At 44.3% G+C, this 24,050-nt stretch overlaps 1 pseudogene; it reads left to right on the forward strand.

The window, feature by feature from the left end:
• Positions 1-414: 414 nt before the first annotated feature.
• LOC148148586 (putative G protein-coupled receptor 139) lies at positions 415-16,684 on the forward strand (annotated as a pseudogene).
• Positions 16,685-24,050: the final 7,366 nt, after the last annotated feature.

The raw sequence follows: 24,050 nt of genomic DNA on the forward strand, positions 1-24,050 counted from the left end.
CCTGTTTTGGAAATACATCACTGTTCCAACACCATCACTGGGGCAAAATCCTGAAATTCCTTCCCTAATGGGATTGTGACTCACCCCACAGCAGGTGGACTGCAGCAGTTCAAGAAGGTAACTCACCACCACCTTCTTGAGGGAAAATTATGGACGGGGAATAAATACTGGCCCAGCCTAGATCCCACCAATGAATAAATAATTTCCTCTACACACCTCCATGCTGTCCTCTATACAGATTCATCCTCTGCACTGTGTGATACTCTGACTAGTGACATGGTGAATGCCTGTCACTCTGCACTAAACACTGAGATAAACCTGACAGCCCACAAGTAAACACAAAGTGAATGAGCCTTTAGAAAGTTAGCTCAGAGCTAGATGATGGCATCCTATGTCGCTGCATGAAATGTGCGCATGCCCCTGACTGTGAACCAACCTGGCAGAAGCAGGTACGACATCATTGTCTCTGAGCTCCACAGTGAAGGGTGAGTTAATCTGAAAGCAGCCAGAATGATGTGGTGAGGCTGGGGTTTGGTGATGCCCACACACACCGACAAAGTGTGGGAGAGGACAGTGTTGATGGAGCATGCAGTGAAATAGTGCTGATGGTGGAGATGGATGAAGAGCTGGAGAAGCAAACAGTGAGCTCCTGCCTCCAGGTAACTGCCCAGGCTTTCCTGTTGGGAACTGGCACCATCTGGTTTCCATAGGAACTGAAGGAAGGATTAGAATATCCATCGAAATGAGGCAAGACCAGCTCCTAATGAGATAGAACGGCATGAAAATGAAGTGGGCACCCCTCACCAGTGCGATTCAGAATTCACTGTTTAAACCATAAAGGGGGAATTGGAAATACTTTTCACAACAAAATCTAATGCTTTCATTCTTGCCATATTTCCCCAACTTTCTTGTCTTTGATCATTTCACTCAAGGCAGCAGAAAATTCAACTCCATAAAAATTTCTAACAATTTTCCTTTTCATCTAATTACAGGATTGAGGATCCCACAGTCGCCCAACCTGAGTCCTTTCGATGCTGGTCATCCTGTAGGACCCAGAGCAGAACTATCGGCTTCCTGTAGGACCCATGTGGACACCAGAACCAAGATTTGACCCCTGAACCCGCAGCGTCCTGACCTCGACACGGAATGGAATCGGCCCTGTCAGTGAATTCCAATCCCGCCGGTGTGGAAACAGGCCCATCAGCCCAACAGGTGCTTACCGCCCCTTCAAAGAATAACCCACCCAGACCCATTCTCCTATCCCTATTTACCCCTGACTAATGCACCTAACCTACATATCCCTGAACAATGGGATAGGCAATTTTACATGGACAATTCACCGAACCTGCACATCTTCAGATTGTGGGAGGAAATCGGAGCACCCGAGCACGCGGACACGGGAAGATTGTGTAAACTCCACACAGACATCGCCCGAGGTGGTTGTTGAACCCGGGTCCCTGGCGCTGTGAGGCAGCAGTGCTAACCACTGAGTTACCGTGCTGCCCAGAGGAAGTCCAACTAGCCTTTGTCCAGTCCCAGATCCCATGACTACTCCAACCCGAGGAGGCCCTGCCCGACCGGGCCTGACTCACTCACTTCCAGGAGCAGCAGACTCGCTTCACCAACACCCAGAAACGTCCGGAAAACTGCAATGAAACAGGAAAAACCTTCTGGCCTGAAGGTGATGCTGAAATAATGCAGATTCAAGAACCACCCCCCACCACCCTCTTCCTAGCACACTGCTCGCAAATGTCCAGGCTACCAAAAACAAAATGGATGAAGTCAGATCTAGACTTACCTACCAGAGGGAACGCAGAGGCTGTTGTGTGCTGTGTTTCAGTGAGACTTGAGGAGAAAGTGAGGGCTGCAGATGCTGGAGATCAGAGCTGAAAATGTGTTGCTGGAAAAGCACAGCAGGTCAGGCAGCATCCAAGGAACAGGAGAATCGACGTTTCGGGCTTAAGCCCTTCTTCAGGAAGAAGGGCTTATGCCCGAAACGTTGATTCTCCTGTTCCTTGGATGCTGCCTGACCTGCTGCGCTTTTCCAGCAACACATTTTCAGTTCAGTGAGACTTGGCTCACCCCTGCCATTCCTGACTGCTCCCTACAAGCTGATGGGTTCTCCTTACACCACATAAACCATACAGTATCCTCGGGGAAGGTGAAGGGTGGATGGGATCTGCTTCCTGATCAACACCTCCTGGTGCTCACATGTAGTGACCCTGACAGACCATTGCTCCCCCAGACGTGTATTACCTTACAGTAAAATGGTTTCCCTACTACTTTCCGTGAGGGTTCACCTCTGCCATCCTGACAGGAGTCGACATCCCACCCCATGCAGATGTGAAGAATGCCCTGAGTGAAATTTACACCGCCATAAACATTCTGAGACAAAATTCCCCGAGGCCTTATTCTTCATGGCTGGTGACCCTTACTGATCCAACCTCAAGGGGACGCTGCCAAAGTCCTACCAATACATCGCCTGCCCCAGTAAAGGACCCAACATCCTGGACCAGTGTTACACAACCATCAAACACACCAACCGCTCCCTTCCCACTGCAACACACATCGGAAAATCAGATCACACCGTTGTGCCCCTCCTAACAGCTTACAAATAGAAGCTAACATGGGAGGATCCTTCTCAGAAAGAAATACAATGTTGGTCCGAAAAGCATCTCCGGGACTGGTTGGAATCGGTGAACTGGAATCTATTCATGTACTGAGTGGAAATCATGGATGAGTGCACCACCACAGTCACGGACATCATGAGCAAATCCATGGAGGAGTGCATCCCAAAGTCACTCCGGGTGTTCCCCAAATGGGAACCTTGGATAAACTGACAAATCCACTCCCTGCTGAACACCAGACACTCAGCATTCAAGTTGGATTACCCAGACCAATGCAGAAAACTCAGATATGACCTCCACAAAGCCATCAGAGATGCCAAGAGGCAATAGTGAGCCAAGTTAGAGGTCCAAACCAACCATCCAGACACCCACTGCCTGTGGGAAGGCCAAAACAACATAAAGGGAAACAAAATGAAGCAGAGCAAGACAAAGGAAAAAGACACATCCCTCCCAGATGCGCTCAACACTTTCTATGCTCGTTTCAAGCAGAATACCTGCCCCTGTAGCTCCAGGAGCACCTGTTCCCACCATCACTGCTGCTGACGCCAGATCAGCCATCCCCAGAGTCAACCCAAGGAAAGTGACAGACCCAGACAGAGTCCCTGGTTGTTCACTCCGGTCCTGTGTGAACCAGCTGGTGGAGGTATTCACTGAAATCTTCAACCTCTCCTGACTGCACTCTAAACACCCTACCTGCTTCAAGAAGCCCTTCACCATCCCAGTATCTAGGAAAGCCGGTACAATGTGCCTTAATGCTGACTGCCCAATGGCTCTGACCTCCATAAAGCTGTAGTGCTTCGAGAGGCTGGTCATAGCCCACATCAGCCCTGGTCTCCCAGCCTGCCTCGATCCCTCACAATTTGCCTTCCGATGTAACAGGTCCACAGCATTTCCCAATCCTGCCCTCATCCCTGGAACAGCTGGATAACAAGGACGTCTTTGTCAGACTCCTGCTGATCGACTACATCTTCACCTCCAACACCATTATCCTCTCCAGACTGATCCCAAAACTCTGAGACTCTGAGTCTCGGCTCCACCCTCTGCAGTTGGATCCTCAGCTTCCTGACCCACAGACCGCAATCAGTGAAGATAGACAGCACCACTTCCTCCACGATAACCCTCAACACTGGAGCCCCCCAAGGATGTGTTCTCAGCCCCTACTGTACTCCCTGTACACCCACGGCCGTGTGGATAAATTCCATACAAACTCCATCTCCATGTTTGCTGCAGACCCCACTGTGGGAGGATGGATATCAAACACCAGGAAGGAGATAGAGGGCTTAGTGACCTGGTACAGTGAGAACACCCTCTCTCTCAGCATCAGCAAAACTGAAGAACTGATCAGTGACGTCAGAAAGAAAGGAGGAGAACATGCCTCCTTCTCCATCAATGGAGCTGAGGCTGAGAGGGTGGAGAGTGTCAAGTTCTGAGGAATGACAGTAACTGTCAATCTGTCCTGGCCTTCCCACATAGCTGTGATGATCCAGAAGGCACAACAACGCCTCCTCTTCCTCAGGCAGCTCCGGGAATTTGGCCTGTCCATAAGGTCCCTCACCAAACTCTCCAGATGCAACACAGAGAGCATCCTGTCCCGGTGTAACAGCCGGTCTTCCCAGCACGGTAAGGAACTACAGGGGGTTGTGTGCAAAGCCCCGACCATCACAGAAGCCAACCTTCCATCCATGGACTCCATTTACACGGCTCGTTGCCGTGGAATGGCTGCCAACATCATTGAAGACCCCTCCCACCCCAGTAATGATCTCCTACAACCTCACCCATCAGGCAGAAGGTACAGAAGCTTGAACACACCCATCAGCAGCTTCAGGAATAGTTTCTTCCCAGCCATTATGAGACTGATGAATGGAATCTCTTACTTAAAGTAATGCTGACCTTGTTAATGTTGATCTTGCCCAGTGCACACCTTGTGGGATGTAACCTGTACGTCTCTGTCCAAGTTTCTGTTCACCCTGTGATCTGTACATCCCTGCTTACTGGGATCTACCTGTACTGCTCATAATCAAAGCTTTACACTGGACTGAGGGAAACGTGACAGCCAATCAATCAATCAATCAATGTGTCTCCCTTCACCCTGAACCACAGCTTTGCAATATGTCTCTCTGCTCTAAATGCCTTTGACACCATGTTACTGATGCTGTCCTTGCTTTAAACTAGGGGAGGCAGTGTGCCCCAACTGACTGGCTGGGAGTTAAATATCCAGGGGTACCAGACTATTCAGAAACACAGCCAGGAGTGTCAGCGAGGTGGTGTAACTCTGATATTCAAGGACGACCTCTGGGCAGTGCTGAGAGATGATAAAGGTCCTATGGAAAATGAAGTTGAATCCATTTGGGTGGAAATTAGAAATTCTAAGAAGAAATGTCACTGATAGGTGCATTCTCTTGGCCACCAAATAATAACATCACATTGGGGTGGGCAATAAACAGGGAAATAACTCAAGCGTGTAAAATTGCATGGCAATGATAGTGGGGGATTTTAATCTACATGTAGATTGGTCGAACCAGCTCGGTCAGGGCAGCCTTGAGGAGGGGTTCATTGAGTGTGTCCGTGATAGTTTTCTTGAACAGAATGTAATGGAACCAGTGAGGGAGCAAGCTGTCCTAGATCAGGTCCTGTGTGACGAGGCAAGAATAATTAGTGACCTCACAGTTAGGGATCCTCTTGGAAGGAGCGATCACAGTGTGGGTGTAGTTAGAATACAGATGGAGAGTGTGAAGGTAAAATCCAATGTGAGGGTCCTGTGCTTGAACAAGTGGGACCACAACAGATTGAGGGAGGACCTGGCTAAAGTGGACAGGGAATAAAGTTTTCACAGTGGGACAGTTGAAATTTTCAAAAGTGCTCAGCGAAGGTATATTCCAGTGAAAAAGAAGGACTGTAAGAAAAGGAGTAATCTGCCCTGGGTGTCTAAGGTAATAAGGAAGGCTATCAAATTGAAAGGGGAGGCGTAGAAAGTGGCCAAGAATAGCAGGAATCTAGAAGATTGGGAAAATTTTAAACGTCAATAGAAAAGCACAACAAGAGCTATTAAGAAAAGTAAAATAGAACATGAGAAAAAAAACCACTCAGAATATAGACAGGTAGCAAATGTTTCCACAAATACATAATGAAAGAGAGTGGTTAAAGTAAACGTTTGACCTTTAGAGGATGAGAAGGGTCATTTAGTTATGGAATATGATGAACAGGCCAAGACATTGACCAGGTATTTTGTCTCCTCCTTCACAGTGGAGGACACTAATAACAGGCCAATAATTGACAAAGAGATGAAGGTAGGTGAGGGCCTGGAAACCATTATTATTACGGAAGAGTTAGTTTTGGGTAAGCTAATGGAGGTAAGGATAGATACGTCTCCTGGCCCTGATGGAATACATCCCAGGATACTAAAAGAGATGACTGGAAGAATAGTATGTGCACTGGCGGTAACTTTCTAAAATTCACTGGAATCTGGGGCAGTCCCAGCAGATTGGAAAACAGCCAATGTGATGCCACTGTTTAAAAAGGGAGATAAACAAAAGATGGGGAATTATAGGCCAATTAGATGAACCTAAGTAGTGGGGAACGATGCTTGTGTCTATTACCAAGGAAGAAATACCAGGACATCTCGATAGAAATTGTCCCATTGCACAGATGCAGCATGGGTTCATGAAGGGCAGGTGCGCCTGACAAATCTTTTGTAATTCTATGAAGACATTTCAAGTGAGGTGGACAACGGAGACCCAGTGGATGTGGTGTACTTAGATTTATAAAAGGTCTTCAACAAGATGCTGCATAAATGGCTGTTGCAGCAGATAAAGATGGATGGCATTCTGGGTAGAGTATTAGCATGGGTAGAGGATTAGTTGACAAACAGGAAACAAAGACTGAGGATAAATGAGTGCTAGTTTTCTATTTTTGTTGGCAATCAGTGACTAGTCAGTGTGCCTCAGGGATCAGTGTTGGGACAGCAATTATTATTTACAATTCATATCAATGATTTGGGGAGTTGGGGACCACGTGTAGGGTGTCAAAGTTTTGCAGATGACACTAAGACGAGTGGCAGAGCAAGTATACAGAGGACTATGAAACTTTGCAGAGGAATATAGATACATTGAGTGAGTGGACTGAGTGAGTGGACAAAGGTCTGGCAGATGGAATACAATGTTGATAAATGTGAAGTCATCCATTTTGGTCGGAGTAACAGTAAAACAGATTATTACTTGAATGGTAAAAAAGTTGCAGCTTGCTGCTATGCAGAGGGACCAGGGTGCCCTTGTGCATGAATCACACAGGGTAAGTCTACAGGTACAACAAGTAATTAGGAAGGCAGATGGAATTTTGTCCTTCAATGCGAAAGAGATTGAGTTTAAAAGCAGAGAGGTAATGCTGCAGCTGTACAAGGTCCTGGTGAGGCCACACCTGGAATACTGTGTGCAGTTTTGGGGTCTCCTTACTTGAGGAAGAATACACTGGAAGTGGAGGGGCTGCAGAGGAGGTTCACGAGGTTGTTTCCAGGGTTGAGGGAATTGGTTTATGAGGAAAGACTGAGTGGATTTGGATATTAATCATAGGGATTCAGAAAAAATGAGAGGGGATCTTATAGAAACATATAGAATTATGAAGGGGACAGATAAGATAGAGGTAGATAGGATGTTTCCACTGGAGGGTGAAACTAGGATGGGAGTACATTGGCTAAAGATTAGAGGGAGCGGATTTAGGACTGAATTGTGAAGAAACTTCTTCACACAGAGGGTTGGTAATATGTAGAACTCCTTGCCCAGGGATGTAGTTGACACTAGATCAGTAAACGTTTTCAAAAGGGAAGGGAGATTTTTTTTTGAAAAATAAAGGAATTAAGGGATACAGTGAGAGGGCGGTAAGTGGAGCTGTGTCCAGGAAAAGACCAGCCACGATCTTATTGAATGGCGGAGCAGGCTGTGAAGGGCCGGACGGCCTACTCCTGATCCTCGCTCTTATGTTCTTGTCCTTAGGATTGGCTGGAGGAACAGCAATTATTTCTCTCGCATTTTTTTTGAACAGGGGTGTATTATTTATAACCATCCATTTCTTTGGAACCGCTTCAATATCTCCAGAGAACTGAAAGATTATGGTCAATGCCTCTATCGCTCCTTCTCTCAATAACTCACATACCTGCAGTCCAAGGTGGGCGCAAGTCCTTTCCATTGGGGGAATAGTGTACTGGATTGAAAGGGTTAACTGAACCTGTTTGCTTTGTGACTGCATTTAATGTCAAACTCCATGGACCATAACTGTGTCCCAGGAGGGTTTCCCTCTTCTATTAATTACAAATTCCTTACAATGTACGAAGCTATAGTATCAGTGACAGCATCACCTCCAGCATCACCCCCAGCACTAACAGGGACCGGCAGCTCCAGAGACTGGGAGCTCGGGAGAAGAGAGATTCGAATCTGAGAACAATAGATTGGAATTTTACAACCATGGGTTGGAATCTGAACACAGAAGATCGGAATTTTACAACAATGGGCAGGAGTTTCTCAGCAACAATTGATTATATTTCTGCAAATTACCACTTGATGTCATTAACAACTCGGATCCGTTATATACTCCGGGTTATTCAACACATTTACTATCCCACCCTTGTTATTGTTGGTGTTCCTGGTAAGTCTCTAGCTCTTCTATTAACTCTTAGAACTACCTTTAACTGCATCGCTTTTCCTGCCAGTTCCTCTCTCCTCCTTGCTGCTGTTACTGTAGTCCCTGCTGAGGATATGTCCGCCCATTAGATCTGAAAATCATGTTTCACTCTATTAATGTTCTTGTCATTCATACTTATCCACTGATGCTCACCCCATCCTTGGCCAAGTCATGAGGATCAGTGAGATTGTTCAGAATCTTACCAATCCATTTAGATTCAAAGAATTAGAGAGATGTACAGCAGGGAAACAGACCCTTCAGTCCAACTCATCCATGCTAGCCAGATATCCCAACCTAATCTAGTGCCATTTGCTACACAAGGTCCATATCCTTCTAAACCCTTCATATAACCATCCAAATGTTGTAATTTCACAACAGCCTCCACCACTTCCTCTGGCAGCTCATTCCAGATACGTTCCATTCTCTACATGAAAAAGTTGCCCCTTGGATTCCTTATAGATTTTTCCCCTCTCACCCTAAAACAATGCCATCCAGTTCTGGACTCCCCCACACCAGGGAAAAGACCTTGTCCTTTTACCCTATCCATGCCCCTCAAGATTTTAGAAACTTCTGCACGGTCACCCCTCAGTCTCCAACACTACGGGGAAAACAGCCCCAGCCTACTCAGCCTCTCCTTATAGCTCAAATCCTCCAACCCTGGCGACAGCCTTGCAAATCTTTTCTGAGCCCTTTCAAGTTTCACAACATCCTTCCGATAGGAGTGATTTGAACCCAAGCTTTGCTGACCTCATGCTTGTTCCTGGCACTGATTCTGATGGCCACCATTTCCACAGTGTGTCTCATCAAGGGACCTTTTCAGTCAATTCATCTTCTCAGTTCCTCATCCTGAGCAACATATCCGAACACGCCACCCACCCACCCCTATTCTTGCTACATCAGGCGTAAACAAGTATGGTCTCTCAAGACTGGCAGCCAAGAAAACAGAGTTGTAGGTAAACTGGGGACTTTCAGAATGTGCCTTGCATTGTTTCTCAAAGCTGTTGCTCAATTACGATTAACTTACCCAGACAATGCCTATTCTTGGACTTGTTATTGGTTTCACTGCTTGTGCGCCAATCTATTCCCATGCTCCAAGTGACCCATGACCCCTCTTTTGTTCAAAATGCCCAGTGTGTCCAAACCAATGTCTGACAAAATCCAAAACCAGACAAGAGTCTCGGTGCCATGCCTATTGGCTATGAGAGAGTATTCCTGTATTTGTACTGGAGAAGGTCTACTCCCCCACAAGCTTATTCAATGACCTGCTCAACCCCACCTACAATACTCCTTCCTCCACACCACCCCCATGTAGTTAACCACACCAAGAAGCCGACACAGTTAATGGTAGGGCCATGGAGAGAGTTGTCGAACAGAGATACCAAGGGGTGCAAGCACATAGTACCAGGACACTGGCATCACAGGTGGACAGGGTGATGAAGAAGGCATTTGGCAAACTTGTCCAAAACCAGAGGGTATAGGTTTAAGGTGATGAAAGAAAGGATTTAAACAGGACCAGAGGGTCAACTTAATCACATAAAATGTGGCATTTCTGTGGGAAGAAGCTACCAGAAGAAGTGGTAGTATTTGGGACAATGGCAACATTTAAAGCAACTATGAACAGGTATATGGATAGGAAAGGTTCAGAGGGATATGGGACAAATACAGGCAAATAGGAGTAACTCCGTTCAGGAAACATGGTTGGCATGGACCACTTGGACTGAAAGGTCTGTTTGTGTGCTCTATGACTCTATGACTCTATGGCCCGGAGCTGAGGACACAGGGCAGGAGGATTGGCAGGAGAGAACATCAACCAGAAACCAATCCCTCATTATAGACCCCACTACATATCCAATCGCTTTCATCTCCCATGACAACAGTGGGCTGTTTAAAACTGTATCCAGCCTGGCTACGCCCTCTGTGCAGATACCAACATGGGTGAGAATGCAGAGACCATCCGAGACTACAGATGTAGTACAATACTTTAGACTGTTCGAGAGTGTCCTCTGTCTAAACCTGATGGTGGCCTTACAGAACTCAGTCAAGTTACTGACGAAGCTATTGCTGGGCTTTGTGACCATGTGTGCACCCAGATAATAAGTATTCTTCTGAACAAGATGCGTTATCTCACACATTTGACATGCATCTGCTCATTTCACTGCCTGACAATGGATCCTGATTTCCTGGACAATTTTCCTCACTTATTTCCATGGATCATGTCATCAAAATTTGAAATGTTGCCCTTTTACTCAGAGTTAGAGCCATGAGTGTATCTCACCAGTCCCAGTGGAACAATGGGGGAGCACAGATTTATTTCGCCTGTAGTCTGTAATATACCTCTTCAACATGACGCTGATTAAAGTCCATTTAAACATTGTTGCAATTCTCAAACATATGCACTAATTTGTTTTTTTTTCATTCAATATGACCCTGTTAGTTTATTTATTTCTCAATCTACTGGGGAAACCCATGTTTCATCCTCAGGTGTTCCATTTGCTCCAAACCTGATGTACAACTTCCCTGGTTTACAATGAGGTGCCAATTGTGATTATGTTTTCATTGATTTTGCAGCGGATTCATTTCCAATCATAGCTTTGTCGTAACTGAATTCTGTCCGGCCGATTAGCGGTGAGGAAATCTTTCAGCCAGTCCAACATTTAACTCCTCGTGTGGAGTAAAATACTGCAGATTCTGCCAACCTGAAATAAAACCACAACTCCCAAAGTACTCAACAGATCGGGCAGCATCCATGGAGAGTGAGGCAGTCAGGAATTCAGGTTCGAGACCTGGAGTCAGAACTGGGAGTGGTCAGAGTTGTTTATTTAATTTAGGAATGGAAATGAGATGGCTGCAGAGAACATGAAAAGATCTGTACTGGTGTGGAAGACAGGAGAGATTAAATGACGAAAAGAATTTTCATGAAAGACAAAATGGGAAAGATAGAAAAATAATTCATTAGGGGGAGTTGGGAGGTCATGTTGCTGCTGTGCAGGACATTGGTTAGGCTATGTTTGGAATATTTTGTGCAATTCTGGTCTCCCTGCTTAGGAAAGATATTATGAAACTTGAAAGGGCTCAGAAAAGATTTTCAAGGGCATTGCCAGGGTTGAAGAGTGTAAGATATAAGGAGAGGCTGCATAGGCTGGGGCTGTTTTACCTTGGACCATCGGAGGCTTAGGGGTGACCTTATTGATGTTTATAAAATCATGAGGGGCATGGATAGGATAGACAAGGTTTTTTCTCTCAAGTCGAGGAGTCCAGTATGAGAGGGCATAGCCTTAGTTTGAGTGGGGAAAGGTTTAAAAGGGACCGAAGGGGCAAATGTTTCATGCAGAGGGTGTTGTATGTATGGTATGAGCTGCCAGAGGAAGTGGTGGAGGCTGGTACAACAACAACATTTAAAAGACATTTGGATGGTTATTTGAATAGGAAATGTTTAGAGGGATATGGATCAAATGCTAGTAAATGGGACACGATGAATTTAGGGCATCTGGTCGGCATGGAGCAGTTGTTTCCGTGCTGTACAGCTCTTTCACTCTATGACTCTAACTACAGATGCAAAATCATCACTGTGCCACAATAAAACTGTGGGTCAGAGATCCTGATCTGAAGTTGTTGAACTTAGTGTCAATTGCAAACTTTGCCCTATTTTTGGGAAGCAACTTTGATGATGATTTTGTATTTTCCTATTTATAATTTTTGCTCCTTCACTTGTCCTGGTACAATCTCATTTTGCTTTTCGTTTTCATCCCTTCTCCCATCTAATGTCTCCTGTCTCCCGGGTTACCACAGATCTTTTCATTTGTTGTTCCTTCCTTTCCATGACTGGTTTAAATCCTGTTTCAGTACATTTCCAGTTCTGACAAAGGGTTAGCAGCCTGAAATGTTAACTCTGTCTTCCCACAGGCACTGCCAGAGCTGCTGAGAATTTCCCACATTCCCTGTTTGCTTTCTATCATCTTAGCTTTTCCTTCTTGCTCTGACTGTAATGACTTTAATCTGATTGAAATTGATCAAACTTCTGACCTTTGTTATCATGTAATTGCAAGCCTTAGGTCAATTACAATAACACACCAAGTTGGCAGAGCTCATCAAAAGGGAATTTCAGTTGGATTAGCTCCACAACCATGTAAGCATAATCGGCGTTTTCAAATATCTCACAGACTTGATTACATTTCCCACAGTAAACACAAAGTGGTGACACTGAGCAAAGGGCAGTGGTCAGTTGTCACATTCACAATGGAACACCCGTCCTCAGGCTGCAGTCCTCAGCCTTGTCCCTTAACTGCAGCCTATCGTTGCCTTTCCCTCAGGATATATGTTTAGTGTCTTACAAACCATTACTTTATACACAGTTTGCCACTTGGTTCTGTGTTATATTGAGTAAAGCTCTGTATCTACTCAACCAGTTGATTAATTTGTTACCTAACTGTCCTTTCCGTGATAATACTCTGGTTTTGAAATCCATTTCCCCTTGCTGTTTATTTATTAAAATGACCAATTAGTGAGACGACGATGCATTTGTTCCTCTTCACGACTATTTTGGCTGTTCCAGTCTGCGGGTATCACTGGTTAATATGCAAATCCACGTTCTATCAACTTTGAAATACAGGATCTTTCCATCCTCTGAATTAATCTTTTCCACCATCTTTCCGCATCACATGACTTGTACAAAATTGTAACTAATGTTCAGTTGAACCGATCCATCTCACTTCTCTCGCAATATTATGTACAGAATACACTTTTATGTGATTACCAAGATCTGACAGTGCTACAGTAAAATAAATCCTACGTGGAGGTACAGTGACCTATGACCAGTTTGAGATGTTTTGCAATTCATGACTCTTTGAAAATCTCACCGTTCACCACGGAGTTGAGAAAGCATTCCCAGAATTGCATTGAGGTCACTCAAAACAGTTCCTGAGACTTCATAGAAGTGGATCCTTCTGCCAATATTAATGGAAAGTTATAAAATGATCGAACTAAAGCAAAATACTGCAGATGCTATAAATCCGAAATAAGAACAGCCAAGGCTGGGAGTGCTGCTGGAACATCATCAGCCTGAAATGTGAACCTATCTCTCCAGAAGTAAAGCCTGATCCAATAAAAAAGTAGAATATTGCTGTAAGTTTGGATCACAAGGTATCCTGTGAAAGAGAGTATGTTGAGCTGATGGTTTCCATTTCTGACAAATAATACATTTTAGGGTCCCATTCCTAATAAGTAATTTACTTCGTAGTAGATGGAAAAGGAACATTTGACAGGTTGTATTGAGACAATGAAGAGGTACTTGAGAATGATTTTTGAAATAGGTGGGCAGCACGGTGGCACAGTGGCACAGTGGTTAGCACTGCTGCCTCACAGCGCCAGAGACCCGGGTTCAATTCCCGCATCAGGCGATTCTCTGTGTGGAATTTGCACATTCTCCCCGTGTCTGCGTGGGTGTGCTCCGGGTTCTCCGGTTTCCTCCCACAATCCAAAAATGTGCAGGTTAGGTGAATTGGCCAATGCTAAATTGCCCGTAGTGTTAGGTGAAGGGGTAATTATAGGGGAATGGGTCTGGGTGGGTTGCGCTTCAGCGGGTCGGTGTGGACTTGTTGGGCTGAATGGCCTGTTTCTACACTGTAATGTAATCTAATCTAATCGGTCTGTGCAGGTACGATGGGCTGAATGGCTTTCTTCTGATAACTACTAGGTGATTATTAAACCTGATCTCCCTATTCCTTTCCTGGGTATGTAGTCCACAGGATGGATTGTGCTTCAATAGACCTTCTCCATGCTCACCAGAAGCTAACACAAGGAACAGCACAAAGTAATGGCCCTGAAAATATCTTGTCAGTGTTAAATGGCTCCAATAGTAGCCATGTCCTGGGTTGAACTGTCCCAGTACAGTTACAAAACTGGCAACCACCTCTTAATATAGGGATTTAAACAGGTAAACCTCAAAGAATAGAACAAAGTAAATCCAGATAATTACCAACCCATCAGTCTGATCAGAATTAACAGTAACACGGTGGAAGGTGTCATCAAGAGAGCTACCGTGCTGCACTCCTTGAGCAATAACTTGTTCACTGGTGTCCAGCTCTGCAGGGTTGCTTGGCATCAGACCTCATAACAACTATTATCCAAACAAGGACAAAAGAGCTGGACTCCTGAGGTGAAAGTGAGAGAGACTGCACTTGACATTAAACCTGTAAGTGACCAAGTCTGACCTGAACGAAACCTAAAATAACGAGAGATGGGATGAACCCCTCATTGGTTGGAGTCATTCCTGGCACGTTGGAGGATGGGTGTGGTTGTTGGAAGTCAGTCACCTCAGCTCCAGGACATCTCTGCAGGAGTTCCTCAGGGAAATGTCCCAGGCCCAGTTATCTTCAGCTGCTTCACTGTTGACAATCCCTTCATCATATGGTCAGAATTCAGGATGTTTGTTGATTGTTCACAAAGTTTAGTCCCATTCCTATTGAAGATTGTGATACTGGAAAAGCACAGCTGGTCAGGCAGCATCTGAATAGCACGAGAATTGGCATTTCAGGTGTAAGGCCTTCATCAGGATTCCTGATAAAGGGCTTATGCCCAAAATGTCGATTTCCCTGCTCCTCAGAAGCTACTTGATTGGCTGTGATTTTCCAGCAGCACACTCTTTGACTCTGATCTCCAGCATCTGCAGTCCTCACTTTCCCCTCATCATATACTATGTCCATTTCTAACAACATTTGGACAATATTCAGGCCTGGGCTAACAAGTAGCATTTGCTCCACACAAGTGTCAGGTATCTCCAAAAAGAGAGATTGTAACCATTTCTCTTCATATCAATGAATTTCCTAATGTCATTATCCTGGGGGAGAGGGTGAGGGGTAGCAATAGACCACAAACTGAGCTGGACCAGCTATGTAAATACCAGTGTTACAAGACCATGTCAGAGATTGGTGATTCTATGATATATATATCACACTCTCCTGAGGATAACATAGACTGAGATGTTTCCACATTAATCCACCTTCATTGGATAATGATCAGGAGCTGATACCCACCATGATCACTAGATACTAATGAAGGGAAACTTGGGCTGATTCTCCACAAAAACTTTGAATGACTTTGTAAAGATGAAGAACAGGAATCTGGACATTTTCTCCACTCTAAGACAGGGTTACTGATCTCTGTTCCACTTCAGAAACTGAAACATACCTCCCACGGTCTTTGTGATATCTCCTATAATCCCTTGTTTTCCCATCAATAACCGGTCAGCTTGGTGTCAATGTTCACATCATCTCTTACAAAATACATTTCCTCATTTTTCTGTTTCAACCCAAATATGAGTTCCTAGTTAATGGCTGATATTTTGGATCCAGTCGATTGCATGACCATAGGTATAGACACCTCAATACATTTTCAGAAACAGGGACATGTACAGAAATCATATGATGTACTCTGTGCAACTGGTAACTTTTTGAGAAGCTTGCTTAATTTTCCTGTTTATTTTTCTTCCCCACAGTGAACACCATAACAATTATAATTCTGGCACAAGGGAAGTGTGGTCTGTCAAAATGTATTACACGATATCTGGTGGTGATGTCAGCAGCAGATATACTGGTTATTATCCTTGATCTGCTATTAAGGCACATTCCAATTATTTATAATAGAGAGTTACGTTTCATACAGTCCATCCCCATCTGTAATATCCACGCTCTCTTCCTTTATGCAGCCACTGATTGATCTGTCTGGTTTACTGTCGCTTTTACCTTTGATCGATATGTGGCCATTTGCTGCCCAAATCTGCAAATTAAATTTTGTACTGAGCAGCCGTGGTTCTGGGAACAGTGACTGTGCTGATTGGTTTGAAGAACATTTTCTGGTACTTTATGTTCACATCTCAGTATTTGCTCAGGAATCAGCCCTGGTTTTGTTCAGTACAAACTGATATTCTGTCATCTCCAGCCTGGGGAACAATTGAGTGCCTTCATTATATCCTGACCCCAGCAGTGCCATTTGTTCTGATTCTGCTGCTCAATGCTTTAAGTGTCAGGCACATTTTAGTGGCCAGCAGAGCCCGCAGGAGACTTCGGGCTCACAGCAGTGGGGAGAATCCCAGTGACCCAGAAATGGGGACTCGAAGGAAGTCGATCATTTTATTGTTTGTCATCTCAGGGAATTTCATTCTGTTATGGTCAGTGTTTATGCTATGCTCTCTATGGAAACGCATGTATCGGATGGGGTATAGGGCCATAAATCTACATTATTTTGTACGAGAAATAGGATTCATTCTCCAGCTCCTAAGCTGCTGCACAAACACTTGTATATATGTCGTGACCCAGACTAAGTTGAGGAAACAGCTGAAGAACATGGTAAAATACCCTTTTACCCGAACGGTGAAATTCATTAAATGGTGAGATGGATTGAAGGATTAAGTTGCAGAATCCATCCAATCCACTCCCCGTGTGGTCAGTCATATAGCCACACAGTGATGGGAGTCTGGTCTTTCCAAACTTTGTGATACAGACTGAGTGTGTTCAGTTGGCAGTCCTGGTGCTCTACTACAGACACAGTGTGATTGATCTGTTGTTTCTGGGTCAATGATGTAGACACAGTGGGGTCAGTCTACTCTCTCCAAAACACGTGACATTGATATAGTAGGGATAATCTGCCCTCTCTAGGGTATGTGACGAAGAGACAGTGAGGTTGGTCTGCCCTCTCTGGGATACGCGTGAACATACTAATATGAATGAGGAGTAGGTCAATTGACCCTGGAGTCTGATCTGCAATTTGATCAGTTCATGGTTGATCTGGCTCCAACCTTCATCGTCTTTTCCACCTACTTTCCATCCCCATTGAGTCCCTTGTTAGTGAAGAAGTCACATAACTCTTCCATACCAAGTCATCAATGAGCCTGCCTCCATTATTATCGGGAAGATCATTCCACACACTATTGTACAGTGAGGCTAAACACATGTGGTATGTGCTGCTACAAATACTTTGTCAGTTTTAAAAGGGAGTTTACAGAGTTTGGATTTGTTAATTTATTGAAACTCAATTATACATGAGGCATGACAGGGACTCTGAAATAGTTAATAATATCTGATTGTCTTAAGTTTCATTAAGTAAAGCTGACTCATCTGACAACAAAACAGGATTGAAAGAACATGCAAGAGACACAAATGTTATAAAACCATAATACAGAGGAGCAGAAGTTATGCCATTCATCCCAATGAGTCTGCTCCACCATTCAATCTTGGCTGATATGTTTCTCAATCCCAGTCTCCTGCTTTGTCTCCATAACCCTTTATCCCTTGATACTCAAGAACCTATCAATCTCAGTCTTAAATATACTAATGACCTCGTCTCCACAGTCTTCTGTAGCAATGAATTCCATAGACTTCTGGATGAAGAAGTTTCTCATTATCTCTATTCCAAAATGTCTTCCCTTTACTCTAAGGCTGTGCCCTTGGGTCGTCTCCTATCAATGGAAACATCTTCCCAACATCCACCCAGTCCAGTTCAAAGTTAAAAATTTCACAACACCAGGTTATATTCCAACAGGTTTATTTGGAAGCACTAGCTTTCAGAGCACTGTTCCTTCATCAGGTGGTTGTAGATTATTAGATTGTAAAACACAGAATTTATAGCAAATGTTTACGGTGTGATGTGACTGAAATTATATATTGAAAAAGACCTGGATTATTCATTAAGTCTCTCATTTGTTAAAATGATCATGTTGATTTCAGTTCTTTCATATGTAAATGCAAAAAGTTACATTTTTTAAAAGTTACATTCTCGTGAACTTTAACACTTGGTGTCATGTTGGCCTGGATAATGTATTAAAGGTGTGCGCTTTCGTGTGCGAGGCTGTCTGTGCCACAATGGTCAGACTGATTCTCATCTAAAAAATTGATTTACAGAATCTTACAAGGATTCATACAGTTTTTGATCAAATAAAATGTAATTCCTCAAGTACAGATTCACCCCACAAGCTTATATGTGTATGTATGCATGTTGGGGGGGGGGGTGTATTGGGGGGAGGGGGAGGGGTGTTGTGGGTGTCTGTGAGAGAGAGCGTGTATGTGTGTGAGTGTGAGTGCAAAGGGGTGTAATTCTGTGTGAAGGTGTGTGTGTGAGTGTATGACAGAGGGTCTGCGTGAGTGTCTGTATCTGTAAGAGTTTGTGTATGTGCGCGTGTGTAGGAGTAGTGAGTGTGTGTATGCGCGTGTGTGTAGGAGCACCTGTGTGTGTGTGAGTGTCTGTGTGCATAGTGCAATGGGGTCAGTGCTCTGAAAGCTAGTGCTTCCAATTAAACCTGTTGGACTATAACCTGTTATTGTGTGATTTTTAACTTTGTACACCCCAGTCCAACACCGGCATCTTCATATCAGTCCAGGCCATTCGGTATTCTGTGTGTTTCATTTAGATTCCCCCTCATCCTTCTAACATCCATCAAATATAGATCCAGAGTCCTCAAATGTTCCTCATATGTTACGTTTTTCATTCCTCGTAATTTTCATTTCATTTCAATTATTCTGCTGTCCTGCGTGTTTTGCACTTATGTACTTTATGCTGCCCTGTTTATGATCATGTAGTTTGTGCTGTCCATGTAGCACCTTGGTCCTGGAGGAACTCTGTCTCATTTTTCCTGCTTCGATTGCATATGGTAGAAAACACAAATAAAGCGACTCATGACCCTTGACCCTTGACTCCTGGCACCATTTTCGTGAACCTTCTCAGAACACACTCCAGGGCCAGTATATCCTTCCTGAGATATGGGCCCCAAAACTGTGCACAATATACCAAAAGTGTTCTGACCAGAGCCTTATACAGCCTTATAGAGCCTCAGAACTACATCCACGCTTTAATCTTTTCATCCTCTCAAGATAAATGCCATTCCTGCACTTCCCTCCTTAACTACTCACTCAACCTGCAAGTTTACCTTGAGATAATCCTGAACTAAAACTCCCAAGTCTTTTTGCACTTCACACTTCTGAATGTTCTCCCCATTTAGAAAAAATTCCATGCATATATATTTCCTACCAATGTGCATGACCTCACATCTTCCCACATTTAACTATATCTGCCACTTCTTTGCCCACTCTCCTCAATGCTACCTGCCCTCTACCTATCTTTGTATCCTCTAACCACTTAGCCAGAATGCCTCAGTTCCTTCATCTAGATCGTTAATGTATAAAGTGAAAAGTTGTGGTTCCAACACTGAGCCTTGCAGAATCCCAGTTGTTACTGGCTGCCATCCTGAGAAGGACCCTTTCATTCCCACTCTCAGCTCCCTGACAGACACTCAGGCTTCTATCCATGCTAGCACCTTGCCTCCATCACCATGGGCCCTTACCTTACTCAGTAGCCTCCTGTGCAACATCTTCTCAAAGCCCTTCTTGAAATCCATGTAGATGACATCCATTGTCTCTCCTTGATCAAATCTGCTCGTTACTTGCTCGAAGAATTCTAGCAGCTTTGACCTCCCCTTGATGAAAACAAGCTGAATTTGCCCTATTTTACCAGACACTTCCAAGTATTCGGAACTCTTATCCTTCACAATGGATTCAAGGATCTTAACCACAACCGAGACTCGGCTAATTGGTCTGTCATTTTCCATAATTTGCCTGACTGCTTCACAGTATTTAATATATTTTATGTATAATTGTCTGTTTAGTATTTTCCCTCCTTATTTCTCTTTTGTTGCCCTCTGTTGGTCTTTGCATGCTTCCCAATTCTTTGTTTCCCAATGTCCTTTGCCACATAATAAGCTTTTGCTTTTGCTTTTATGCTCTTCCTGACTTCCTTAGTCAGCCATAGTTCCCTCATCCTCCCTGTACCATGCTTCCTTTTCCTTCAGGATGAATCTCTGCTGTGTCTCCTGAATTACTCCCAGAAACTCCTGCCATTGCTGTTCCACTGTCTTTCCTGCTCGGCTCCTCTCCCAGTCAGTTCTCCCCAGCTCCTCCCTCATGCCTCTGTATCTGCCTTTATTCAGCTGTAATACCTTTACCTCGGATTTTATCTTCTCCCTCTCAAATTGCAGAGTAAATTCGATCACATTATGATCACAGCCTCTACAGGGTTCCTTCACATTAATCTCCCTTATCAAGTTTGCCTCATTGAACAACACTAAATCCAGAATTGCCTATTCCCCCGTGGGCTCCACCACAAGCTGCTCCAAAAAGCCATCTCATAGACATTCCACAAATTCCTTTTCTTGCAATTCCCTATCAACCTGATTTTCCAAATCCACCTGCATTTTGGAATCCCCCATGATCACTGTAACGTTGCCTTTCCTACACATCTTTTCTATCTCCTGGTGTATCTTGTACCCCAGCTCCTGAATACTGTTTGGAGGCCTGTACATAACTCCAAGTATGTTTTTTGTTTCATTTGCGGTTCCTGAATTCTACCCATATATATTCTACATGATCTGATCTTACTTCGTGTCTTACTATTGATTTAATTTCATTTTTTACTGATAAGGCAATCCCACTCCCTTGGCCTACCTGGCTTTTTTTTGATAGGATGTATATCCTGGAACATTCATCTCCCAAACCTGAACCCCTTACAGCCAAGTCTCTGTGATCCCCACCATGTCATACCTGCCACTTTTGCTCTGACTCACAATCTCATTTCCCTTATTCCTTATCCTGTGTACATTCAGGTATGAGACCTTCAGTCCTGTACTAAGTGTCCCTGTTCTCATTGTCATTCGTTTGCCTAGTTATCCTCATCATAAATATAAGACAGGCATCAAACTGGGTCTGAAACCTAACTCATGGATACAAAATCACTTCCTTCCTTGAGACAGAATACCTCAAGTGCTCACATGGACAAAAGCCTGTCTTTGAAAGTTGCTAAACCCAAAAGGTCATCTCTCTGATCAAACAAAACCCAATCTGGTCCAGGAACACACTCCAACTTCCCCCAGGATATAGGGACCACTTACAATGTGGCACTCGAACCCTTGTTTTGTAGTTCATTTGGTAAAAACAATGACTACAGATGCTGGAAACCAGATTCTGGATCAGTGATGCTGGAAGAGCACAGCAATTCAGGCAGCATCCGAGGACAGGCAAAATCGACGTTTCGGGCAAAAGCCCTTCATCAGGAATAAGGGCTTTTGTCCGAAACGTCAATTTTGCCTGTCCTCGGATGCTGCCTGAATTGCTGTGCTCTTCCAGCACCACTGATCCAGAATTGTAGTTCATTTGGCCCAGTGCTCAATGTTAATTAAAACTTACAGTTTAACACCAACCTGCTCATAACGTGTTCATGGTTAGTTTAATTGACTTTTCCATCTGCATAAGTTGCCTTTTGTTTTTGCACTGTCTGTTGTTCTATCTCAGAATGACAGGTCGCTAAGCATTGCTGTATCCCTGGCTTTAAGTCTCAAGGTCATTTCTAGCTGAGAAAAGACTGGAGACAACTTCTCTCTTCTGCACTAACAGCCTTTTCAATAAAACAAAACATCATTAATATTTATGAGTAAAATTATTGAAAAGCCAGCCTTTATTCACTCATATTTATTAATTATTTCTTCATTAATTCCAGCACAATGTAAGTGTTTCTAAAGCAGTTGCTTTGCTGAGACCCATAGACTGGTGTGGGACTGTTCTGGGAATCAGTGCGGCTGTGTGACTGTACAAGGTGGCTTCGTTTATGGAGACTGTTTTGGAAAGGATTGGCCTCTTTCCCTTTCGTAAGATTAACAAATGTATATGTTTGTAAAACTTCTCTAAAAACACCAGATTAAATACATTTTTACACTAAATTCTATAACTCCAATTACTTACAATCGTCTCGATATAGGAGGGCCCTGAGAACTGTTTCCTAACTGGAACCAGAATCTCTTCTAAAATAAACAGGGTGGGGCTCATTGCCTCTCAGTGATAATTTTCACATCAGAAGGGTGTGTTGTCCATTGTAACAGAGACTGTTAGAAAGATCTGATCTTTTGTTCGACTCCTCCCAGATCCTCACACCGTGTCATGGTCTCTGTGGGTTGTCCTTTTTACACTCGATCAGTATTAACCCTTTCAGACGCATGTACAGCATTTGATTTGATTTATTGTTGTCACTTGTACCAACATTCAGGGAAATGTTTTGTTTTGCGGGCGGTAGAGGTGCATTACAACATACAGGCAGATCATTGGGTGAGATAGAGTGAGGCAGACAGCGTTACAGCGACACAGGAGCAGCACAAACACAAGATCAGCATTAGATTTGAAATTAGTCATTCAGCTGTTTAAGAACAGCAGGGAAGAAGCTGTGGCTGTGTGTGATGGAGCTTCTGCATCTTCTGCCTGATGGAAGAAGTTGGAAAAGAGTCTGACCGGGTGGGAGGGGTCTTTAATGGTGTTCCCTGTTTTTCCGCGGCATCGAGATGGAGTCGACAGTTGGAAGGTTGGCTTGTGTCATTGTCTGGGCTGTGTTCATAACTTTCTGTCATTTCTTCTGGTCCTGGACAGAGCTGTTACCGTACCAAGCCATGATGCACCCAGATAGAATGCTTTCTATGGTGCAGCTATAAACGTTGGTGAGAGTCCTTACGAATGTGCTGAATTTCCTTAGCCTCGTGGAGAAGAAGAATTGTTGTTGTGACCTCCATGACATCCTCACTACATTTCTATTCAATCCTCTCCACACCTCCATGCTGTCTTCCATATAACTCCATTCAGTCCTCAATATCCCTCCATTCTGTCCTCCATACACCTCCATTCTGTCCTCTATACACCTCCATTCTGTCCTCCATACACCTCGATTCTGTCCTCCATACACCTCCATTCTGTCCTCGATACACCTCCATTCAGTCCTCGATACACCTCCATTCAGTCCTCCATACACCTCCATTCAGTCCGCCATACACCTCCATTCAGTCCTCAATATACCTCCATTCTGTCCGCCATACACCTCCATTCTGTCCTCTATACACCTCCATTCTGTCCTGCATACACCTCCATTCTGTCCTTGATACACCTCCATTCTGTCCTCCATCCACCTCCATTCAGTCCTCCATACACCTCCATTCAGTCCTCAATATACCTCCATTCTGTCCGCCATACACCTCCATTCTGTCCTCTATACACCTCCGTTCTGTCGTCAATATACCTCCATTCTGTCCGCCATACACCTCCATTCTGTCCTCTATACACCTCCATTCTGTCCTCTATACACCTCCATTCTGTCCTCTATACACCTCCATTCTGTCCTCTATACACCTCCATTCTGTCCTTGATACACCTCCATTCTGTCCTCCATACACCTCCATTCAGTCCTCCATACACCTCCATTCAGTCCTCAATATACCTCCATTCTGTCCTCCATACACCTCCATTCTGTCCTCTATACACCTCCATTCTGTCCTCCATACACCTCGATTCTGTCCTCCATACACCTCCATTCTGTCCTCGATACACCTCCATTCTGTCCTCCATACACCTCGATTCTGTCCTCCATACACCTCCATTCTGTCCTCGATACACCTCCATTCTGTCCTCCATACACCTCGATTCTGTCCTCCATACACCTCCATTCTGTCCTCCATACACCTCGATTCTGTCCTCCATACACCTCCATTCAGTCCTCAATATACCTCCATTCTGTCCTCCATACACCTCCATTCTGTCCTCTATACACCTCCATTCTGTCCTCCATACACCTCGATTCTGTCCTCCATACACCTCCATTCTGTCCTCGATACACCTCCATTCTGTCCTCCATACACCTCCATTCTGTCCTCTATACACCTCCATTCTGTCCTCCATACACCTC

Source organism: Chiloscyllium plagiosum, unplaced genomic scaffold (genome assembly GCF_037043375.1).
Source record: "Chiloscyllium plagiosum isolate Xiang-an unplaced genomic scaffold, Cpla_swu_hap1 HiC_scaffold_12, whole genome shotgun sequence".
NCBI classification, from domain to species: Eukaryota; Metazoa; Chordata; class Chondrichthyes; order Orectolobiformes; family Hemiscylliidae; genus Chiloscyllium; species Chiloscyllium plagiosum.